The 23,680-nt window shown below is 38.2% G+C and overlaps 1 pseudogene; it reads right to left on the reverse strand.

Moving 5' to 3' along the window:
• LOC18786528 lies at positions 8,490-22,364 on the reverse strand (annotated as a pseudogene).

The following is a 23,680-nucleotide window of genomic DNA, read 5'->3' on the forward strand; positions in this document are numbered from 1 at the left end:
GTTGGTAGGAGCAGTAAAATTGTGGGAATGAGGTTTATGGATGGAGTGGTTTTAAAGAGTTTTCAATGAAATATGTTTTTGAGCATTTAATTATGAATTGTGAACCTACATTAGCATTATTTTTACACGGTGGGGTTACTATGTTGTTTTAACTGCAAATCTTGTTTTTGTCCACTCACATTTTTCTGTTTTGCGCCCCCCAGCCAGTAGTCACTCCAGGAAGGTTGCAAGCAGTGTTCGAAGGCCGAATCGTTTACATCAGTAGATTAGGCTTCGAGTAATTTCCTTCTACTCAACTGTTCTTGTAAACTAAATTCAGTAGATGCTCTGTTATTGCCATGTTAGATTTTACTTGTGAGGCCGGAGGCCATTTAATACTTTTTGTTGTATGCTGAAAGCATGCTGCTGGTTGAGATTATTTTTATGTATGTTGCAGGTTGAAATTTTTGTGAGGTTTGCTCAATTTACAGGGGAGAGTCTGCCAAAATTTTGGTAGAGTCTCGATTTTTAGTACGTGGGCCCGGCATCAGGGTGATGTCCGTAACAAAGACGGGGTCCGCTCCGGTTTTCGAGGAAATCTGGGGCGGGTCCTGTCAAATGCACCATATGAAAGAAGTTGTGAGAGGAGGACTTTGTCAATTCAATGGTTGAGGGGTTGCAACGACCTTGTTATTAAGACCAAAAATAAAAATAAAAACTCAGGCCATCAGAAATCTTGGGGGAAGAAAATGGGTATGTTCATATGAGTGCTTGGCCAACGTCGGTGACTGATTGCTTTGTCGGCGTCGGAGCAGGTTAGGGTGTGCGAGATGAAGGGAGTGGGTATGTGAACTGAATGAGGGAAATAACAAGCGTGTTGGAATGGGTTTAATTTAATTCTTAGCTCATACTAATCTGCGACCAAAACTAGTGGTGGCCAAATAACTCAAAAATTTTAAGTGCGAATTTTTGCTTTGCGACGACGCTGGCAAACATAGCGACAAAAAAATTTTGTCACCTAGAATTTTTTCAATTTCGTTCGCACTCTATTCAATGAATGGCGACCAAAATTATTTTTCATCGCCACTTGCAACCATAGCCACGAAATCATTTCGTCGCCCTTCTGAAGAATTTGGTTGCAATTCATTTTGTTCATGTCTTGGGTGATGCCTTAATATCACAAAACCTTTGGCGGCCAACTGCAAAAGGTTTGTCGCTAATTTCCTTTTTGAGCGACCAAAATTGGGTTGGTCGCTGAAAATTTCGTCGCTGAAGAGGTTTTTTCTTGTAGTGCGTCAAGGCGGGTTAAACAAGCGACTTTTAAAAGGACAACCACGTCATTATGTAATCAAAACCGACATGGTAAGCAATTACAACATCAAGCACCTGGATCTCTAGACATAGTGAAATAAATAACCACGTCATTTATTTTAAAGAAACAGTCGTTGAATATATAATCCAACATGATTTTACCACCATTACCTAAGCAATGGGGTTTTATTATCTTTTAAGTTCAACTCATCCAAGATTAAAGAATCTCTTAATTACAATCTCTTTCTCACCTCACAGGGTCAAACAAACCCCTTTTACAAGTTTGAATGAAACAACTCTGAACAAAAAATCTTCCTGTTCGAGAAGGATATACAATTGAAGCTCACACAATGATAACTCTCCTTTCTGAGTAGGTGATACATAAGTCATTTGGACACTAGAATTCTTGTATGAATTTGAAAATGATATTAAGAGTATGATGAACGCTTGTAAGCTTGGATGAATATATTGAGTTGTCTTTTTTTTACAAGCATAGAAATATAGTTGTTGGAAAAATAATGTCGTTGGAAAAGCTGTTAGGAATATAGTTGCTGTCCTTTTCGTTTCATTTATTTTTCTATTACTCCATTTACTTAAACTTACAATGTAAATAAGGAAGTACCCACATTTGGATTCAAATAAAAATACTAGAAAATCAAATTCCCACCAAATCAAAATATAAAAAATTAGTTTTAGTTCAAAATACGATTTAGACTAAAAATGATGGCTCATTAAGTCTCTAAGGTCAATCTAGGTAAAAAGTTTTAGTTGTTCAATCCACAAAGAGTTTTACAAGAATAACCTAACTCTTACGTATTGAAGAAATATTTGCTTGAGTATCGGCTTCTTGCTTCAATATTCCAAATGTCTTCCAGTGTGTACACTATTTTTGATCCATTTAGGAATATCTGCTCCTTACAACCTATCGCAGTTGAAATACATTAGATAAATAAGTAATAATTTATCATCATCAAAATATGTTAAAATATTTATTATGCATTTTAACATTAAGTTTCATATTAAGTTATCATTCAACACATCCAGATTAACTATTAAGCTCAACTTAACTATTCAAAATCACATCAATATGAAATTCCAGAGAAGGTGAGAAAGAATTAAGAGAGGGAGGTTAACTTAGGGTTAAACATAAATATTATAATTATATTTATTTATTTATTTATTTAAATATAAACATATATATTTTCGGGTCGTATTCAGGGATGGGGACGCTAATACCATCCCCTCCCCATACCCGCTAGGGATTTTTCAAGTTCGGGGATCCCCATACCCGATACTCGTTTGGCCTCGAAATCTCCCCTTGTTAAGGTTGAGGACCCGACCCCCTCTTACGGGAATTTTTGCCATCCTTAGATATAGTTAATGGATAGTTTTGTTTTGGGCTTAGTCATATGTTTTTGAATTTTTGTTAGCTTGAGGTCAATGTGCCTTCACAAGGGCTTTAAGGCTTGTTTAATTTGTATTTTAATTTATATTTCTACCCTTTTATAACTAAAAACACATCAAAATTCCTCAAAAATAAAATTCGAACATGAGATCTTAGATAAGATCATATCCATCAACCAGCAATGTCGATGTGGGAACAAATATTTCAGGGACCAATGAGTGGGTGACATGTGGAAAAGGGAAATTCCCTATGTCAAATAATCATCCTAATTAATTAGGGAGATAATATTTGATTTAAGATCTACATATCTCCCTAAATTAAGGAAGATATTTCCACCAAATCTCCTTGATTAATTCCAATATCCTATTTTTGGGTAAGAATATTCCTGATTAAATAAGGATTATTCTTCAAACCTTAGAAGGCATGAGCTCTGCAAATACATGAGTACACAACACACATGAGGTAATTGTAAACTCAATTTCGAAAACCCTAGAGAACTCTCTCTCTCTCTCTCTCTCTCTCTCTCTCTCTCTCTCTCTCCCCTTCACACGGCTCCGACCAAAACACGCACAGCTTCGGCCACCCGGCTCTCCCAATAAGAGAAGACCTTCCTAAGATCCAATTAACTAACTTAAGCATCAGAGGGCCTTTAGTCAACACACCCCCCTCCCCGGGTGTGGTCCATTAACCTATATTTGTTTTACATGAAGTGAGAAGGAAGAAGAAGAAAGGAGTTCGAAGGGTGAAGAAGAAAGGAGTTCAAAGGGTGAAGAAGAAAGGAGTTTGAAAGGTGAAGAATCAATCCGGAATATTCCCATGTGTGGATACTTGCACAAATATTTTGGTGCTTTCATTGAGAGCATCGAGTTATACTCAACACGTTGCTCTCGAATCAAAGAAATCTGTTACACTCAATCAAAGCTTTCCAAACAACCATGGTTAGGAACAAGCGCACGAGAAGCAAGGTCGTTGCGACAACACAATCCGTGACAGACCCTAGCCATCGCAATGACGCGGTGTCGATCCAACCAAAAAGCTCCATCGCCGAAACCACGACTTTTCCTCCTGGCCCCATGGCCGTGGGTACGACTCTACAAGCTTGGCTTTTGAGCTTTTGAGCTCTATATATTAAAAAATTAGCTTATCTTGTGACATGTATTATCAATATATATATATATTTATTTATTTATTTATTTCTCTTATCTAGATGTCCGCATGTTATTATCGTGCGGATGCCATTGTAAACAAGGAGAAAAATCATAGAAGGGTAGTAGAACATACACGGTATCCGCACAATAATAACATCCGGACGTCCACATAAGTGAATATATATATCAGTCCCCTTCTATTGAGGGATCCTATTATTCAACAGAAAAATACAATTTCAAGTCCAAAGATGAAACTGCACAATACTATGAAGATCGTGCCACAAAATCATGTAAGAACAAACAAAATTGATCTCGACATAGGAGAAATAAGATCGAACTGAAGCACAAAAATTGCACGCCAAAACTGACCTTGATTCTGCATGCAAAAGCAAAATTACGAAGAAAACATAAAAATCAATATAAAAACACAAAACATAATCAAAATAAAATATAAAAACGAAGAAAATCAAACGAAAACATGCTAGAAGATCAGAGCTCCAATCGTAGCTAAACGAACCAAAGCTCCAAATCTTATAAGCAAACGAAAACGAAAGCAAACCAGAGCTCCAGTTTCAAATCACGCGTACTTTAAACATACAGGGGTAAAAAAGTCATTTACTTTGTAAGTTTTAAAGTTGGGCCAGGCTTTTTAAGAAGAATGGTAGCATTGTCTTTTCGGTTATTATTTTAAGCTGGGCCAACGAATCTAGGCCTCCACTTTGGCCTAATCCAAAACAACAATTCATTCCTAGTATTAAAACCCAAACAAAAACATCAATTTTGCTTTTATATAAGGGTAAAGTGTCGTTTTGCCCCTTGAACTATGGCCTAATCCAATCTTTATGTTTTGGTTGTAGCCCCACCCTCTGTAACAACCCGACCCTAAATTATTAGTTAAACATTAAATTATTCAAGGAAAAGACAATTTTACCCCGGTAATATTGAAATGATTTAAGAGTGACTTTTGTTCGGGAGAGATTAAATGATTAAAATAAGAGAAAATAAATTTAAATGAGGAATAAATTGAAATAAACAACAAATAAAATGATTTGAATTAATTAAGGTTTTTGAGAAATTAAAATATTATTTAATATTAAAAGGGGCAAAAAGGTCATTTTTAGCTCAGGAAGGAATTTAGAAATTTTGATTGGACAGCCAAGAAACAGGTGTTGTTGGACAGTTTTTTCGTAAACTTTCGCCTGTTGGTTCTCCCTCCTCCGGCCACCGTTTCATGCGAGTGAGGTATGCTTTCTCACCTATTTTTCATGATCTAGCTGATGGTAGTTCAAGCCTAGGTAGTTCGATTTTCGAATTGGATTTCAGCCGGTTTCGGGACCTCAATTCCGGCCACTTCCGATCACTTTTTGGGGTAGGTACAAGAACTAAAGTGGTTCCAAATAGGGTGTTTTACCTAGAGTAGGAAGCTGGGTTTCCAGTTTTGAAGATTTCCGATTGCCGGAATTTGATCAAGCCACCCACGCGCTACTGGAGCATGTGGCGGTGCGTGGGTAGCATAGTGAAGTCACTTTCAAAGCCTAAAATGATCTCTTGGTCCTCAGGAGTGCGTAGGAATTCGCGGATATTAATTTGGACAACGTTTGAACCCCGAACGGATCTCGCATATTGTGCGATTTCCGGGTTCAATACGTTTGAACCGTTGGATTGTAGTCAATTTTATATATGTTGATCTAGACAATTCTAGGATCGGGTAGGATTCGACAGATAGTAAATTGGAGCCCCGGATACTCCGAAAATGCCAACCCTAAGGTTAGGTTTACCGTAACTGTCTGATCGTGCGATCGTGATCAATCCTACCGTCCAGTCGAGACCAAACTCTTGGGACATGTGTCCTAGGCATGTTAAGACCTCTTGGAACTCTTGGATCAGAATTTTGAGGTCGTGGACCCCACGGGGTCCCGGGTTGACTTTTTGGGACTTATCGCTTTTTGAGTCCCGAGGCACTTCTAGACCGTTCTAATCATTGGAAAGGCTTACATAGGCTTGAGAATGACTTCAAATACAATGCACGTACCTCTAGGAGTCCAGGGCCAGGACTTTAGATTAAATAATGAGGATGAGCTCCATGTGATATGTTTGAGCCTTTAGAAAGCTCATGTACGTGCGAGTGTTCACTTGGTTTAGTTGTAGTTTTAATTTCAAGATTTTATGTGATTTCGAGATGAGTATTTAATTGTCTGCTTATTTATCACCTGTTTATATATGTTCATATGGTTAATTGTGTTGTAAGAGTATAAACATAATATTGGAATGATGTGCTAAGCAGAGATCGAGATGGTTAACAAACTAGCTAAGTATTTAGTATATATATATATTCAGTAGTTGAAAAGGATGAATCTTAGCTTTTGGCTTTTATCAGATTGTGGTATATATATAAATAAATAAATATTATATATATATGTATATATTTTGAGTTTAGTTGAGAACCAATTTATTGAAAGTTTATATAAATGACGAGTTATGGTTTTCAAACTCACCGCGGGGGTACCCCCCCACCCCCCATTGCCTTGAGACAGTTTGTTATTTTGATAATGCCCCACGAGTTTTGGGGGACGCCTGACCGTGTGGTGCGAGGAATGCGGCTCGGATTGAAGTGTATCTCCGAGACCTGTGAGGATTGCGACTCAGATTAAAGTGTTATCTCTGAGACCTGCGAGGAATGCGGCTCGGATTGAAGTGTTATCTCCGAGACCTGCGAGGTTTGCGGCTCAGATTGAAGTGTTATCTCTGAGACCTGCGAGGAATGCAGCTAGGTTAACTTTATGTTTTCGAGACCTGCAATGATGGAATTGACAGTATTAAAAGAATTGATGAATTAGAAATGTGGGTACGCCTAGGTGGAGAGAATTTAAGCTTTAAAACATTTTTAATGTAAAATTGAGGAACTTTATACAGTTACTATTATTTTCTTAATCGATATACTTATGTCACAAGAGAAAGATGGATATATATATATTATTTATATATATGTTTTACGTAAGTTTCGATGCAAGAGTATAAGGGTTTTCAAAACTTATAAATCTTTAACTTATTTTATTTCATTTTATTTTATTTTAGTATGTTTATTTATCTTTATCTTTTATTGTTTTATATAGTACTAAATATCTTAAGTTTTTCTAGCATATTTTGTCCCACGAGTCTTAGAGTTATCCGAACCGTGGGTGCGAGGATTGCGGACCAGGTTGACCAGATGTCTCCTGAGTTTAGCGAGGATTACAGGTCAGAACGTGTCACCATTGGTGTCACGAGGTATTGATGGTTATGGCTTTCCAAGCATGGTTACTTGATATAAATGTTTTTATTTCTTCGTTTGATTGTATATTGCCATGTGAGAAATGCCAGGAAACTTGAAACAGAAAGCTGAGATGAAATTTGAGAACTAGAGTGGTTTTGCAATTAAAGAACTACGTGTGGCTTGATCCCTCAATAAGGGTACGTAGGCAGTCTATAGTTACAAGGTGCAGCCACGAGTTAGAATGTTTGAGATTACCAATGCATTTTTGTTGTTCTGAAAGTTGAGATGAATTTATTTGATTTATTGCGACCTGAGATCAAAATATTATGTTGCTTAATTTGTTTGGATATAATTGAATGCATGTTGAACGATTGAGTTATATAAATGTTTGATGACATGTGGAAATTTTGGGAAATGAGTAAATTACAAGGGAAACTCTGCCGAATTTTCGGCAGAAGATAATCTTATTTAAAAAGTGGATTTTTAGTTAGAAGGGCAGTTTGGTCTTTGTGCCCGGCAGTTTGGTTTTTGGTGACACAGAGCTTGAACAGAGGAAGCAATGGAGGTCTTTTGGTTGTGGGGTTTTCGCAGGCGGAGGAGTATGGGTTTGGGTGCGAAAATGGAAACAATAAATGGAATTTGTTTTATTGAAGAATTTTTTTGATTGAAGAATTTGTTTTATTGTTTATTTTAAACAATAAATGGAAATACAAATGGAAGGACTATAATTCCCTCAACAAACAAATCACATGGCCACCTAATCAATATTTAGATAGAAATATAGATGAAATCTCAAGAAATCTAACGGCAAATTTTATATTGACTATTTTAAACGAGTAAAAAAACTAAATCAAGAGACGAAATAATTCAAGGGAGTAAATTTGAATTGCCTAATAATTTAGGGGGCAAAACGGCTAAAAATTCTTTATATAATACATATAAATTTCATTAGCAGCATGCAAAACGAAGATTTTATGTGAGCATTATTCTTGACTCGATGCATTGCCCATGGATTTCTTCTAGCAACCAAATATCTATCTGACCATATCGTATCATATTTTATGAAAACGCGGCTTTGACCGTTGACCGAAGTACCAGAGACAAATTGTAAAGAAAAATAACCCCATGCGGATCAGAGTGAGACAAAAACGTAATGAGACAACCTCAAGACTCCAAGGATACTGTGTCTAATTAATTAGTACACACTAGGTACGTAGTGTTTGTACATTTCTCCTCCGATGCCATTATTTCCCCGCAAAGCCCACGAAATTACCTTTTATCTTCAATTCAGAGCATGCAATTGGCCTTCTCGTCATGAATATCTGGTCTGCTCTGCTTACACAAGTTCAATAAACTTAGACTTGGGAACAACCTAGTGACAAATTATTTAGTGTTAACCTCTCTCCTTATTGCATGCCAGCCCAAAGCCAAGAGGATATAAAGGGTCATATGAATTGTCTCCAGCATTCACAGGCAGCTGTTCAACCCTTTTAAACCATGTCACTGGGAGCTGGCCCTCGAAATCGTGATCTCCAAAGATAACATCTGCAATTCCATCTCCTTCAGTACCAGGTAACCAGGCAGCAACAAGAGCATCTATCTTTTCCAATAGCCAGGGCTCTAAAACTAAGGGTCTTCCAGAAATCAGAATTACCAATGAGGGGATTTTGTCAGCAACTGAGCTTATGATATCAGCTCCATTCAAGGGGATCACAAGCTTTGAATTGTCGCCCTTGCCTTCTGCATATGGAGCTTCACCAACAGCTACAATCGCGAAAGTGATATCTTGCCGTGCTAAGGTCTCTGTCGAGGGATACTTCTCATAAATGATTTCTGTATCATCTCCAACTGCCTTCTTAATAGCTTCCAAGATGGTTGTCCCTAAAAATGTAAATGATCTAATTAGTGAGTTGCACATGTGCAATTAAGGCATTGAAAAGATACTAGCATGCAAATTTACCATCTATCAATTTCTTGTTTTCAACAAAATTGAGCCATGAAGAAAAAAAAAATTTCTATAACCTGTTTATAATGGTTTTCAAAAGTAAAGTTTGCAAAATTCTGCTTCAAAACTTGAAAAATGAAATTGTTTGAAAAAACATGATGCATGCAAATGAAATTCTAATCTTATTAAGATATATATACACACACACACACACAAATATGTCACATTGATTATGATAATCAACAATTAGGCTTTCAGTCATAAAAATAGTAGAAAAATAGCAACATAATTCCATACCAATTGTTATCCTTCCACTGCTACCATATTTTGTAGCTGTCCACCCTCCACACTGATTTCCAAGATCATCGGCATGAGTTCCAGCAATGAGTATTCTTTTAGCCTTTCTTTCTAAGGGAAGAAAAGGTTCCATTGGATCCTTTCCATTTTTCAAAAGAACCAATGACCTCCGAACTGCTTCACGTGCTAAATCTCTGTGCATCTGCACGAGAATCATGGAAATAGAAACTGTTTCATAAGTACAAGATGCTCAAAACAGAATATATGATCAATGGGCCATTTTCAAATGATAACATGCAAAACATGTGGCGGTTTCAATGACGGGAAAATGAGACGTGCTGCTCTGAAAATTACCTTGCAACCAACTATTGTTAGTGTTTTTCATATATGTGTATTCAGATTTTGCAGAAGGAAAATAAGTGGAAGAAGAAGCAGGAAGAATTTAGCAGAGAATCTGTCTGCTATACGTGTAGCAGCAGAGTATTCATTTCAATCTATTTTCTCTTTTTAACCTCACACACATAGTGTGAGGAATATTTCTGTTATGCACAGTAGCTGGATCTCTTACATCACAAGATGATCTCAGCCGTTCACTTAGGTAACCAATGGAGAACTTACACTTGTCAAAAAACAAGGATAAAAAGAAATACTGATTAAACTAACTCTTAAGTCAGCTTAAGGCTTATAATTCAACACTCCCCTTTAAGTCTTGAGCTGATTTAACTCCAAGCATGCTCCTGAGATAATTGAATGGATCCTTAGCCAAAGGTTTGGTGAAAATGTCAGCTAGTTGTTCCTTAGTAGGACAGTACACCAAGTCAATGATGCCTTCTTGAAGTGCATCTTTGATGAAGTGATATCTTCGATCAATATGCTTTGTCTTCTGATGGAACACAGGGTTTTTTGTAATGGCAATTGCAGATGTATTGTCACACTGCAATGGGGTTGCTTCTGTCTGAAGTTCTCCAAAATCTTCTAACACGAATCTAAGCCAAATGGCCTGAGCAGTAGCCTCGGATGCACTTATATATTCTGCCTCTGCTGTGGACAGCGCCACACAATTCTGCTTGACTGAAGCCCAAGAGAAGACACCACTGCCAAAGGAGAATGCATATCCAGAAGTGCTTTTGCTGTCATCAATTGATCCTCCCCAATCACTGTCACAGAAGCCAATCAGCATTGCATTCCTTCCTTTTACATACTCTAGACCATAGTCTAGAGTCCCTTTCACATACCTTAGCACTCGTTTAGCAGTTCCATAGTGCTTATTTGTGGGGCAATGCATGAAACGAGCAAGCAGACTAGAAGCATACATAATGTCGGGTCTGGTGGCAGTTAGGTACAAGAGGCTACCTACGATGCTTCTATATTGCTCTTCACTTGCTGCTCCACTTCCGTCATCCTTAACTAGCTTTTCAGTTGCTACAAGAGGTGTAGTTACAGACTTACACTCATTTAGGCCAAATTTGTTCAATAGAGAACCTGCGTACTTCTTTTGGTGAATGAATATGCTTGAATTCGTTTGAACCAACCCCATGCCAAGGAAGTGATGTAGAAGGCCCAAATCTGTCATCTCATATTTCATCATCATCTCTTCCTTGAATTCATCTAACAATTCTTTGCAACTCCCTGTATACACAATGTCATCAACATAAATTGAGACAATGAGAATATTTCTATCTCCTCTTGACTTGGTATACAAAGTAGCTTCACTTAGGCTTTTCTTAAAACCACATTGCATGAAGTAGGTGTCTATCTCTCCATACCAAGCTCTAGGTGCTTGTTTTAAACCATAAAGAGCCTTGTGCAGCCTATAAACTTTATCTTCCTTGCCTTTGATTACATAACCCTCCGGTTGGTCTATATAGACCTCTTCTTGCAATACACCATTTAGAAACGCTGATTTTACATCAAGCTGGTACAGCTTCCACTCTTTCTGAGCAGCTAAGGCAATGAGGGTTCTAATGGTGTCCAATCTAGCCACAGGAGCATAGGTTTCATTGTAATCCAGTCCAGGTTTCTGAGCATATCCTTTTGCAACTAACCTTGCCTTGTTCTTTTGAACTGAACCATCCAAGTTTAGCTTGGTTTTGTAAACCCATTTGACTCCAATAACTGGTTTCTCAGTTGGTCTGTCAACCAATTCCCAAGTACCATTTTTCTCAATCATTTGGAGTTCATCTTCCATAGCTCTTAGCCATGCCTTGTCTTGAGCTGCCTCTGCATATCTTTCTGGTTCAATGATGCAGAGATTGCACTGTGCAAGCACATCATCTAACTTTCTCCACTTCAATGGTGAGTGATCATAAGCTTGAGTGTTCCTTTCTTCACTACTTATGTCACTTGAGATATGTTGTGATGATGCTTGAAAGAATGATGGACTCCTTTCATATCGGGTTTGAGTCTGAGGTGTTAGTGCAACATTTTCAGCTCCATCTCCTATATCAAAGTCATGCTCACTTAGGCTTTCATCAGGAAATGGTGTCACAACTTTATTTGAGTGCTCGGACCAGTTCCAAGACTTCTCTTCATCAAAGATAATGTCTCTTGATAAGGTGAGCTTCTTGGAGGTTGGATCATAGATCCTATAGCCTTTCTCACAGGTTGCATATCCTACAAACACTCCTTTCACACTCTTAGGCTCGAGTTTATGTCTTAGTTCATTAGGCACATGAACATAACATAAAGAGCCAAAGACTTTCAGATGAGCAATGCCCTGCTTTCTTCCACTATAAGCCTCAAAAGGTGTGACATTGTTCAACGCCTTGGTAGGGCATCTATTCAAGATATATACAGCTGTGTGTACAGCCTCTGCCCAAAGAAAATAAGGTATTTCCTTCTCATGTAGCATAGACTTGGCCATTTCAACCACTGTCCTGTTTTTCCTTTCTACCACTCCATTTTGCTGAGGAGTATAAACCATTGTGAGCTATCTTTGAATCCCATGATCTTCACAAAACTTTATGAACTCAGAAGATAGAAATTCTCCACCTCTGTCACTTCTCAAGCATTTCACTTTGTGTCCAGATTGCAACTCAGTCATAGATTTAAATTTCTTGAAACAATTGAAAGCTTCAGATTTGTTTCTTAAGAAATACACCCAACTCATCCTTGTACAGTCGTCAATGATCAACATGAAGTATTTATTTCCTGCCACAGATTCAGTTTTCATAGGCCCACAAAGATCAGTGTGAACTAACTCAAGTGGAGAGATTGCTCTTTGAGCTTGATTCTTTGGAAAAACATCCCTGTGTTGTTTTCCAAACTGGCAGCCTTCACACACAACATTTTGCTCTTCCAATTGAGGTAATCCATGTACCATATCTTTGTCTCTCAACTACTTCAGTCCTCTAAAGTGTAGGTGTCCTAGCCTTTTGTGCCAAATCCATGTGCTATGTGTAATACTAGCCTTCATGAGCAGTTGATTCTCAGCTAGGAATGACAGGGGATAGCATCTGTTTTTCATCATTTGGACTTTGATAATGAGGCTGTTCATTGAGGAGCTTTCAAACACCTTGCACATTCCATCTCCAAACACCAAACAATATCCATGCTCATCCATTTGTCCAACACTTAACAGATTCTCTTTTAAACCCGGAAGATACATTACTTCTCTAATGTATTTTCTTCCTTTTGTTGTGTCAATAACTAGTGAACCCATGCCAGCCACATTCACAAGAGCACCAGTTGGCATCTGCACTTTTCCAGCCACATTTGTCCTTATATCAACAAGCAAATCCACATTTCCTGTCATATGATTGCTACAGCCACTGTCAATATACCAATCCCCATTCGGTTTTGACTCAGTGGTAGTACAGTTTGCATAAAACAGGTTTCCAGTCACCTCCTTTTGACTTGCACAGTTTGCCTTTTGCACAGCCTTCTCTGCAATGCACTCTCTAGCCAAGTGACCAAACCTGTCACAGTTGTAACACTTTGGCTTGCCTTTATACCTGCATTCTCCAAAGTGATACTTGGAACACACCTTGCATTGGGGTTTTACAGCTTCTTGACCTGTAGATGAGCTGTGAGGCTGTGCAGAATTATTCCATTGAGGCTTGCCTTTCGATTCCCAAGGTTTGCCTTTTGGATTCTAATTTTTCTGAGCCTTGGATGGACCAGAATTAGTTGCATTTTTATTCTGACCTCTTGAACTCACTGTGAATAAGGCAAAAGCTTTCTCAGTTGCATCTGCATTGTGCAACTCAAATCGCTGCTCTTGACTTTTCAGAATAGCAATTACCTCTTGCAACTCCACAGTCTCTAGACTCTTAGTGTTTTCAATCACTAAACAAATGGGGTCATAAACCTTGCTAAGACTAATCAAAACCTTTTGCACAAGCCTCTCATTCGAGAGCACTTCACCATATGTTTTCATTTGATTAATCAGATCATTCAGTCTAGTAAGATAAGTAGACAATGACTCACTATCATGCATCCTAGTATATTCAAATTCTCGTCTAAGATTTTGAAGTTTTACCGATCTAACATGATCTCCACCATGAAATTCTCCATGCAATAGCTCCCAAGCAGCTTTGGCAGAGTCTGCATTTGCTATTAGTGGAAAAATCTGATCTGAGACTGCATTTTGGATAATACCCAGAGCCTTTGCATCCTTCATGAGGATTGCAGCTGCTTTCTCATCATCTTCTTCCTCTGAAGTCTCCTCAGTTGCCTTCTTCTTCTTCTTCGAATCTGAAACTGGAATTCCCTTCTCTACCAGATTCCAAAGCCCATATGATTTGAATATGGTCACCATCTTAATCTTCCAAAACTCATAATTTTCACCAGAGAAAATTGGAGTTCTCACATCTGAGCTTCCAGATCCAGCCATGGTTGATCTCTGATTCTTCCAAAAACGAGTTGCTTTCAGATTGAGAAGAAAACTCAAATTTCCCAATGATATCTTCTTATTTCACAGATTGAACGCCCAGCTCTTTAGACAATCCAACCTGGCTCTGAGGCCATGTTAGTGTTTTTCATATATGTGTATTCAGATTTTGCAGAAGGAAAATAAGTGGAAGAAGAAGCAGGAAGAATTTAGCAGAGAATCTGTCTGCTATACGTGTAGCAGCAGAGTATTCATTTCAATCTATTTTCTCTTTTTAACCTCACACACATAGTGTGAGGAATATTTCTGTTATGCACAGTAGCTGGATCTCTTACATCACAAGATGATCTCAGCCGTTCACTTAGGTAACCAATGGAGAACTTACACTTGTCAAAAAACAAGGATAAAAAGAAATACTGATTAAACTAACTCTTAAGTCAGCTTAAGGCTTATAATTCAACAACTATGTCCTGCAAAGATGTATCAGTGAAGGGATGTTCAAAAAGACCAGCAACAAACTTCACTCTTAGTATTCTCTCAACAGCATCATCTATCCTGGACATTGGTATCTCCCCAGATTCCACAAGATATATTAATTCCTCAATGAATTGTTCATATCTGAAAGGAACCATGACCTGCATACCTTCTGAATTAGACAAATGTAGGAAGTAAAGATCAAGGAAAGCAAATAATTGTTAGGCTTATAAACTTGGAGTTCATATGTACCATGTCTATTCCTGCATTAATGGCTAACGAAATGCATAAACGATAGTTTGAACCTTCAGGTTCACAAAGTTGGTCAATTCCATCCCAGTCAGAAATCACAAATCCCTGCAGCAGAGTACAAAATGATGCTTATCTAGACATACAACATTTAATGTTAAAGAAACTCTGCACTTTGAATAAACCAATAAAATATATGGAAGGTTACTTGAAGTTCATTCAAATGTTTGCAAAGTTGCATCTTACTGATGACTAGGGAGCATTCTGGATATCAAAATTCTAACATATTCCATCACAATATGCAATATTATCTTTGTGCTGAAATGACTGATTATAATTAGTTGAGAACAGACTAATAGGAATTGGTAGGGGTAGGTCTTCGGTCCCTCTTTTCCAGTAGGAAATAGTGCAGATTATGTGGGTTCCTTACCCTAAAACCTAGCTTATCTTTCAAGATTTCTGTGAGGAGAAAACTGTGTCCATGTAGTCTCTGTCCATTCCAGCTGTTATAGGACACCATAATAGTGGAAACTCCTTGAGAAATACAGTCTAGATAAGGGCGCATATGAATTCTCTCTAAGTCGTCATAAGAGGATATATTATTGCCCTCATTGACACCTTTCTCTGTACCCCCTTCTCCAACAAAATGCTTGGCAGATGCAATAATGTTGTTTCTGAAATATACAAAAGTAAGAAAAAGTTCAAATATCTGAGATTACTTCCAATGGGACTTAAGTATTTGAATGCAAGAACATGGTAAGCATAAGTTGTGAACCTCCAAGAACTCGATTTTTCCTCAATTAGTATACAATTTTGAAAATAATTATTTGATTTTATTTGAAACAAAGATGATTAAAGACATGTTATCAAATTCAGATAAGATGCAATATGTTTCATGAAAGAAGTATGCATGGAAAATTATTGACTAATAACTCTCCTTTCACTTTCTACCTTCCTGCTGTTAGAATTCTCAGTTTATATCTGTATTTTCAGATTAGGAAGAGGTGCTCATTCTAGAGCATTCTAGAGAGAGTGAAGAGAAAAATAGGAATGCACTGTTCTATTGAATTCAGCAAATTCTGCAGCTCACATAGTGTGACTGACAGAGAGAGAAGTGTGATTCTCTCTAACAGAATTACAGCTGTCACCCTATTAGGTGATTACACATGTCATACCAAATCTAAGCTAGAGAATCCACCTAGACTATGATCTAATGGTTCTCATTACATCATTTAAATAGACTTAGCAGGAAAACAGAAAACAGAAGATGACTTCAGCTCTAAGAAATCTGCGGAAGGATTATATTTCAACACTCCCTTCTAATCCTTTAGCTGATTTCACTCCAAGCAAGCTTCTCAGCCTTACAAACCGATCCTTAGGCAGAGCCTTAGTCAAAATGTCTGCTATCTGATCTTCTGTCTTGCAGTACACCAGTTCAATTTCTTTTGCTTGAATGGCTTCCCTTATAAAATGAAATTTCCTGCTGATGTGTCTTGTCTTTTGGTGATGAATTGGATTCCTTACCATTGCAATTGCAGAGGTGTTGTCACATAGAATTGGAGTCCCTTCTACCTGTTCTTCACCAAAATCTTCAAGCACAAATCTGAGCCACTTAGCTTGTGAAGTTGCTTCTGCAGCACTCACATACTCAGCTTCGGCTGTAGATAGAGCAACTGTGTTTTGCTTGATGGAAGCCCAAGAGAACATGCCTGAGCCTAGTGTGAAGGCATATCCTGAGGTGCTCCTCATATCATCCTCACTCCCAGCCCAGTCACTGTCACAGTACCCAATTAGAGTAGTTGTTTTCCCCTTTTCAAATTCAATTCCAAAATCCAATGTGCCTTGTATGTATCTCAGCACCCTTTTAGCAGTTCCCATGTGTTTCTTTGAGGGATTGTGCATAAACCTAGCAAGCAAGCTAGATGCAAACATGACATCTGGTCTTGTGGCAGTCAGATAAAGCAGACTTCCTACAATCTGTCTGAATTCACTTTCATCTGCTGCTTCACTCCCATCTTCTCTACACAATTTCTCATTCAACACTAATGGAATTGCCACTGACTTACAGTCTCTCATTCCAAACTTCTCAAGAATTTTCATGGCATATTTCTTTTGATGAATGAAAATATGCTTATTAGTTTGTTCCACTCCCATGCCAAGAAAATGGTGCAACAGACCCAAGTCTGTCATCTTATAGTGTTGCATCATATCTTGTTTAAATTCTTCAAGCATTTTAGGGCAGCTTCCAGTATATATAATGTCATCTACATAAAGTGAGACAATGATAATACCTGAGGTGTCACTTGTTTTGATATAGAGAGTAGCTTCACTTAAGCTCTTCTTAAAACCTGCAGTGTTGAAATAGGCATCTATTTCATCATACCAGGCCCTTGGGGCTTGTTTCAGTCCATATAGAGCCTTGTTCAACCTGTACACCTTGGTTTCCTTGCTCTCTTGAACATATCCTTGAGGTTGTTCAACATAAACTTCCTCCTTTAGAATGCCATTGAGAAAGGCAGACTTCACATCCAGTTGAAATAGGTTCCATTCCTTTTGTGCTGCAAGGGCTATCAAAGTTCTGATGGTGTCAAGTCTTGCCACAGGGGCAAATGTCTCATTATAGTCGATTCCAGGCTTTTGTGAATAGCCTTTAGCCACAAGCCTAGCTTTATTCTTCTGCACAGTACCATCTAGGTTCAGTTTGACCTTGTAGACCCACTTAACACCAATTACTGGTTTGTTAGATGGCCTGTCAACTAATTTCCAAGTATTGTTCTTCTCAATCATCTCCAATTCAGCCTCCATTGCACTTCTCCATGATTCATCCAAATCTGCTTCTTCAAAGCTGTCAGGTTCTACAATGCACATGTTGCATTGTGCCATTATGTCATTAATGCTCCTCCACTTGTGAGGTGTGTGATCAAACCTTTGAGTCTCATCAAGCATTTCTTCCCCTTGAGGTGCAATTTCTTCTTCCATCTGCATTTGAGTATCCAAAAACTGAGATTGTTCATCTAATAGCCTCTGTTCAGTTTCTGCAGTACCTTGATTTCCATCTGGCATAGGCATTCTCACATCTGCCTTGCTAGGATTCTCCCACTTCCATGAGGCTTCTTCATCAAAATAGACATCCCTAGACAAGATAATCTTTCTAGTCTTAGGATCATAGAGTCTATAGCCTTTTTCACACAATCCATAGCCCACAAAAATGCATTTGTGACTGTTTTCTTCCAACTTGTGTCTCAAAACAGAAGGAATAAGTACATGACATAGGCATCCAAACACTTTCAAGTGTGCAATACCTGGCTTTCTTCCTGTGTAGGCCTCAAATGGTGTCATTTTCTTAAGAGACTTAGAAGGACACCTGTTGAGAAGGTAGACTGCTGTATGAACAGCTTCTGCCCAAAACTCATATGGAAGACTCTTCTCATGTAGCATAGACTTTGCCATCTCAATTACAGTCCTGTTCTTTCTCTCAACAACTCCATTTTGCTGAGGGGAATATGCTACAGTCAGCTGCCTTTGTATTCCAGCCTCACTGCAGTATGCAAGAAATTCATTTGACATGAATTCCCCACCTCTGTCACTTCTAAGTGATTTCACCTTGTGTCCAATCTGCAGTTCTGTCATTGCTTTGAACTTCTTGAAACATTCAAAAGCATTAGATTTATTTCTGAGAAAATAAACCCAAGCCATTCTTGTATAGTCATCAATGAATAACAGGAAATATCTGTTTTCTGACATTGATGCAATATGCATTGGACCACAGATGTCAGTGTGAACTAATTCAAGTGGAAACTGGGCTCTCCAAGTAGATTCTGCAGGAAATGAGTCTTTATGCTGCTTTCCCAGCTTGCAGCCTTCACAAACTGCAAAATCCTTCTCCAGACTAGGCAGTCCATGAACCATGTCTTGATTTGCCAACATCCTGATGCTTTGATCATTAAGATGGCCCAGCCTTTTATGCCAAGTCTGCAAACTGTGAGTCACACTTGCTCTCAGCACCAACTGAGTAGCAGGTACCATTGTGAGAGAGAAACACCTATTGCTAGTCATTGGAACCTTAGCTATAGGATTTTGCAGTGAGCAATCATCAAAAATTGTCACCATTCCCTTTCCAAATACTAAACAATACCCATGTTCCATCATCTGACCAACACTGAGCAAGTTCTCTTCTAAACCAGGCACCAACATCACTTCTTGAATGTGTTTTCTGCCTGTCCTGGTTTCTATCACAAGTGTGCCTTTTCCTGCAACTTGAACTGTCTCTCAAGTCCCCATTTTCACCTTAGAAGTTACATCCCTTCGAATATCTATCAGTAGCCTTTCATCTCCAATCATGTGGTTGCTACAACCACTGTCCACATACCAAGAATTGTTCACTTTCACACCTGTCACGGCATTGCATGCATAAAACAATGTTCCAGTTACTTCAACCTGATTGGCATAATTCACCTTCTGCACAGGTTGATTTCCATGGCAATCTCTAACCATGTGACCAAACTCTCCACATCCTCTGCATTTTGGTTTTCCTTCAAACCAACACTTGCCATAATGCAGTTTTTCACAGTGCTTGCAGGGTGTTTTAGTTCTTTCATTTGATGCATTTGGTTTGGAATTAGAATTGGACTTGTTATTCCAATTCTTCCCACTTTCCTTCCAGTTCTTCTGAGACTTGTTACCTCCAGAAGAACTTCCATTCTTAGAGCTTTTACTCTCTATGTTCAGGCTAGTAAAAGCCTTTTCTGTGGAGTTTTCAGTGTGCCTATCCAATCTGAGCTCAAAGTTCTTGAGAGACGCAACCACTTCTTGAATTTCAAGAGTGTCAAGATCCTTTGAATGCTCAATCACAGAACATATAGAGTCATAAGATCTAGGCAAGCTAATAAGCAATTTCTGCACAACTCTTTCTCTAGGTAACTTTTCACCATAACTTTTCATTTGATTAATCAGATCAAACAGTTTAGCAACATAACCAGAGAATGACTCACCATCCTTCATACGAGTGTATTCAAACTCTCTACGTAAGCCTTGTAGTTTCACACTTCGTACCTGTTTATCCCCTCTAAACTCCTGCTTCAGAATATCCCATGCACCTTTTGAGGTTTCTTCATTCACTATTCTGGGAAAAATTTGGTCTAAGACTGCACCTTGGATCAGTCCAAGTGCACGAGCATCTTTCATCAAAATCTCAACCGATGTAGACTTCTCTTCTTCAGCAGCTTTAGATCCTTCTTCCTTTCCTTTTTCCTTCATTGGATCTGAAGCATCAAAGCCATTTTCAACCAAATCCCACAATCCATGAGATTTCAGAATGGTCTTCATTCGAATGCTCCAAAACTCATAGTTTTCTCCATTGAACACTGGTGTACTAAACTCAGAAGAGCTTGATCCTGCCATGTTAGACATGAGACGCAGCTAGAAAGGCTTCGTGAAATTTTGAGTGAGCTCAACGTCAGCTCAGCCAAGCACCAGCTCGAATCTCACAGATTCACGCCCAATAAACAATCAAACCTGGCTCTGAGGCCATGTTAGAATTCTCAGTTTATATCTGTATTTTCAGATTAGGAAGAGGTGCTCATTCTAGAGCATTTTGCTAGAGAGAGTGAAGAGAAAAATAGGAATGCACTGTTCTATTGAATTCAGCAAATTCTGCAGCTCACATAGTGTGACTGACAGAGAGAGAAGTGTGATTCTCTCTAACAGAATTACAGCTGTTACCCTATTAGGTGATTACACATGTCATACCAAATCTAAGCTAGAGAATCCACCTAGACTATGATCTAATGGTTCTCATTACATCATTTAAATAGACTTAGTAGGAAAACAGAAAACAGAAGATGACTTCAGCCCTAAGAAATCTGCGGAAGGATTATATTTCAACACCTGCTACAAAAGGGTAGCCCTTTGGGTATCCCTGGGGTGGCTGCCCCTGCAAGCCTGAAACAATAGAAGTCATCTTGCTTACAATTTCTGTGTCTTCACTGTAACTCTCGTAGCATCTTCCCTATCTGGGATCTTTGCACACCTGTCAAACTCAGAATCCATTCAAGTGAATTTCTTCACAAACCCATTCAATTCATGCCTCAATTTATTATCTTACATTTATACCTACAGTTTTATATGCTACAAATTTACCAAAATTCATGGCTTAAAAGAGTGTAAAAAGAACAAGAAAGACCCAAAAGGTTGTATAATTTATTTATTTATTTATTTATTTTTCCACATAAGAAACAAATTTTGGAGTTTGAAGTTTTAGTAGATACGCCATAAATTTTGCCATCTGATAAACTGCAGTCTGAACTTGAATCAAATAACGAGTACCGAATCCATAATGACTTACAGCCACACAAGGAGCGAAAGTATAGTGAATGCCACAAGCCCTGGCTTCAAGGGCAGTTACCACACCAATCCTTCGAGCAAAATCTGCATCTCTATCACACACAAACGCACACAAAGTTCAAAACTTTGTGGAAATGGAAGACTACCAAGACACTTTCTTCTTCTTTCGTTCTTATGTTTTTCTTCTTTACTGTGATTCTGTAAATCATCGCAAATAAAATATTAAACAACAAATAGCCAAAAGAGATTGATAACCTGGTAGCACATTTAGGAGAACATACTTTTCTTTCACAAAAGGGTAAAACCATGATCCATTGTTTAGTTTGCAAGTCATAACCATACATGTCATGTCTGAGTCGTTACAAATCAGGATTCCAAGTTTCAAACAACTGTGTTTCATCAGATTTGAACTTAGAAACTCCTCCAACACAAAGTTGAGATTACCTTATATCATTAGACCAAATGGTCAGTGCTACAAATTTAATCTAATTATAGTTTTTCCACTATTCTCTTAGTGATCAAACAAGAACATCAAAAATTTAAAACCAATCAAGAAACGTATCATTAATGAATAAGCAGTCTTGAAAAATGAAACACACTAACCTAGTGGCGCCAAGACCAACATTGTGAGGGAATATGGTGGCACCAAACACATTACCATTCCCGTGAACCGCATCAGTCCCATATATGAGGGGGATCCCAAGCCTAGACTCCAGCGCTGACCTCTGAAACCCATCTACCATATCCGCCCAGTCTGACGGAGAAGCCTTCTCAACCGGCAAGCTGCCCAAGGCACTGAATATGCTCCCTGCCATAATAATATATATACTCCATGAAGTCTACCATCAATTACATTTACATGGGACCAAAAAAAAGTCTATACCAGATAGAGAGAGAGAGAGTACCGATGGAGAGGTCTTTAATGGCAGCTGAGGTGGCGACCTGGCGCTCGATTTGGGTCATCTGGCCGACCTTCTCTTTCAAAGTCATACGAGAAAGGAGTTGTTTGACGTGAGCTTCAATGACTTCATCCTCTACTTTGGCCATCTTGAGCCAACTAACCAACCTCTTTCTTCTCAGCTGCTTTAATGGGTTCTTCTACTCTAGAAGTTGCAGTTTAAAGTTAGGTTGCAGTGTTCAATGATGTTCTATATATGATAATCAAGATGCTTTAAAACCTCGAGCCAAGGAAACAATATATTTTTTTTAAAATTTTCAAGTTTTTTTTTTTGGTAATAAAAATGGTGGCAAAGCGTGCGACCACTCTGAGCCGGAACCTGTTTACGGATAAAGCTCTCTCCAGAGGGTGTTTTTCATAAGCTTGAGTTTCGAATGTTGGACCTCACAGAGTATCCGGCTAATATTCGCCCAAGTTTTTAATACTAGTGGAGAAGTGAAAAGAAGAATTATTATTTTTTAAATATCCTCCGTACACTTTGTATGTTAAATTAGTTTAAACAATTTGAAAATTATTCTTCTTTTTCATTTGAGCGGGCAGAAGGTTGTGTTTGGGCCTAATTTGGCACACCCAGTCCAATATCAAAAGCCTATGTCAATTTTGACAACCACCAGCACTTAACCTATTTTTGGAAACCCACAAAACATAAGCACCACTTGGGCTTGATTAAAAGAAGTTGGGAAAGCAGCCCAAAAATGAAAAACCTAGCCTAGGACCTATCAACCTTCGAGAATAAACTTGGGCTTCGGAAAACAAAAAGAAATCAGCCCATTGTCCCAAAAAACTCAACCTAGGCTTGGGATGATTAAATGAGAAGAAAAAGCCCAAAATAAAGGCAAACCCACGTAACTACCTAAACTTTGAAAAGTCAGCAATCTCAACTGAGTTGATGGGAATTAATGAAAACAGGTCTTAAACAGGCAAAAGTCTCCAGCCTTTCTCAGACAAAAGAAGACCAAAATCCTTTTTCTATATTCAGAAAAATTTCTGCTTCAGAGCAGGCACCATTTCCAAGGGATAAGCAGATTTACGTTTTTCAAAGAGATAAGTAGGATGCAAGGAGTTGTTCATCTGGAAGATCAAAACTAACCATCACGGCAGTTTTGAACTCTTGCAAAAAGCAGTTAAAAATTAAAGAAAGGATTAGGTTTTCTTTCAAAGAAAAACAGGGAAGTGACTGCTTTAGAACTGATTATTGATGGTTTACTTGCCAGAATAGATAACTTCCCTTTTCTTTGACACTTAAAAAAATAAAAGATCTTGTATTTTAGAAAAACTGCCGCCCATTTTAAAAGATTAAAAATCTCACTCCATCATTTTCTATAAATATGAGAAAAGGTGAATAGATCAAAGGACAACCAAAAAAATAAAAACTTAGAAATGATCAATTGATCTCAAAACCTTCAAAACACTGAAGCAACCAAAAGCTCATTGAGCCACAAGAAAGAAATCAGCTACAATTCAGAATCTCCAACTTCAGTTTAAACT

This window comes from Prunus persica, chromosome G2 (assembly GCF_000346465.2).
Source record: "Prunus persica cultivar Lovell chromosome G2, Prunus_persica_NCBIv2, whole genome shotgun sequence".
NCBI lineage: Eukaryota > Viridiplantae > Streptophyta > Magnoliopsida > Rosales > Rosaceae > Prunus > Prunus persica.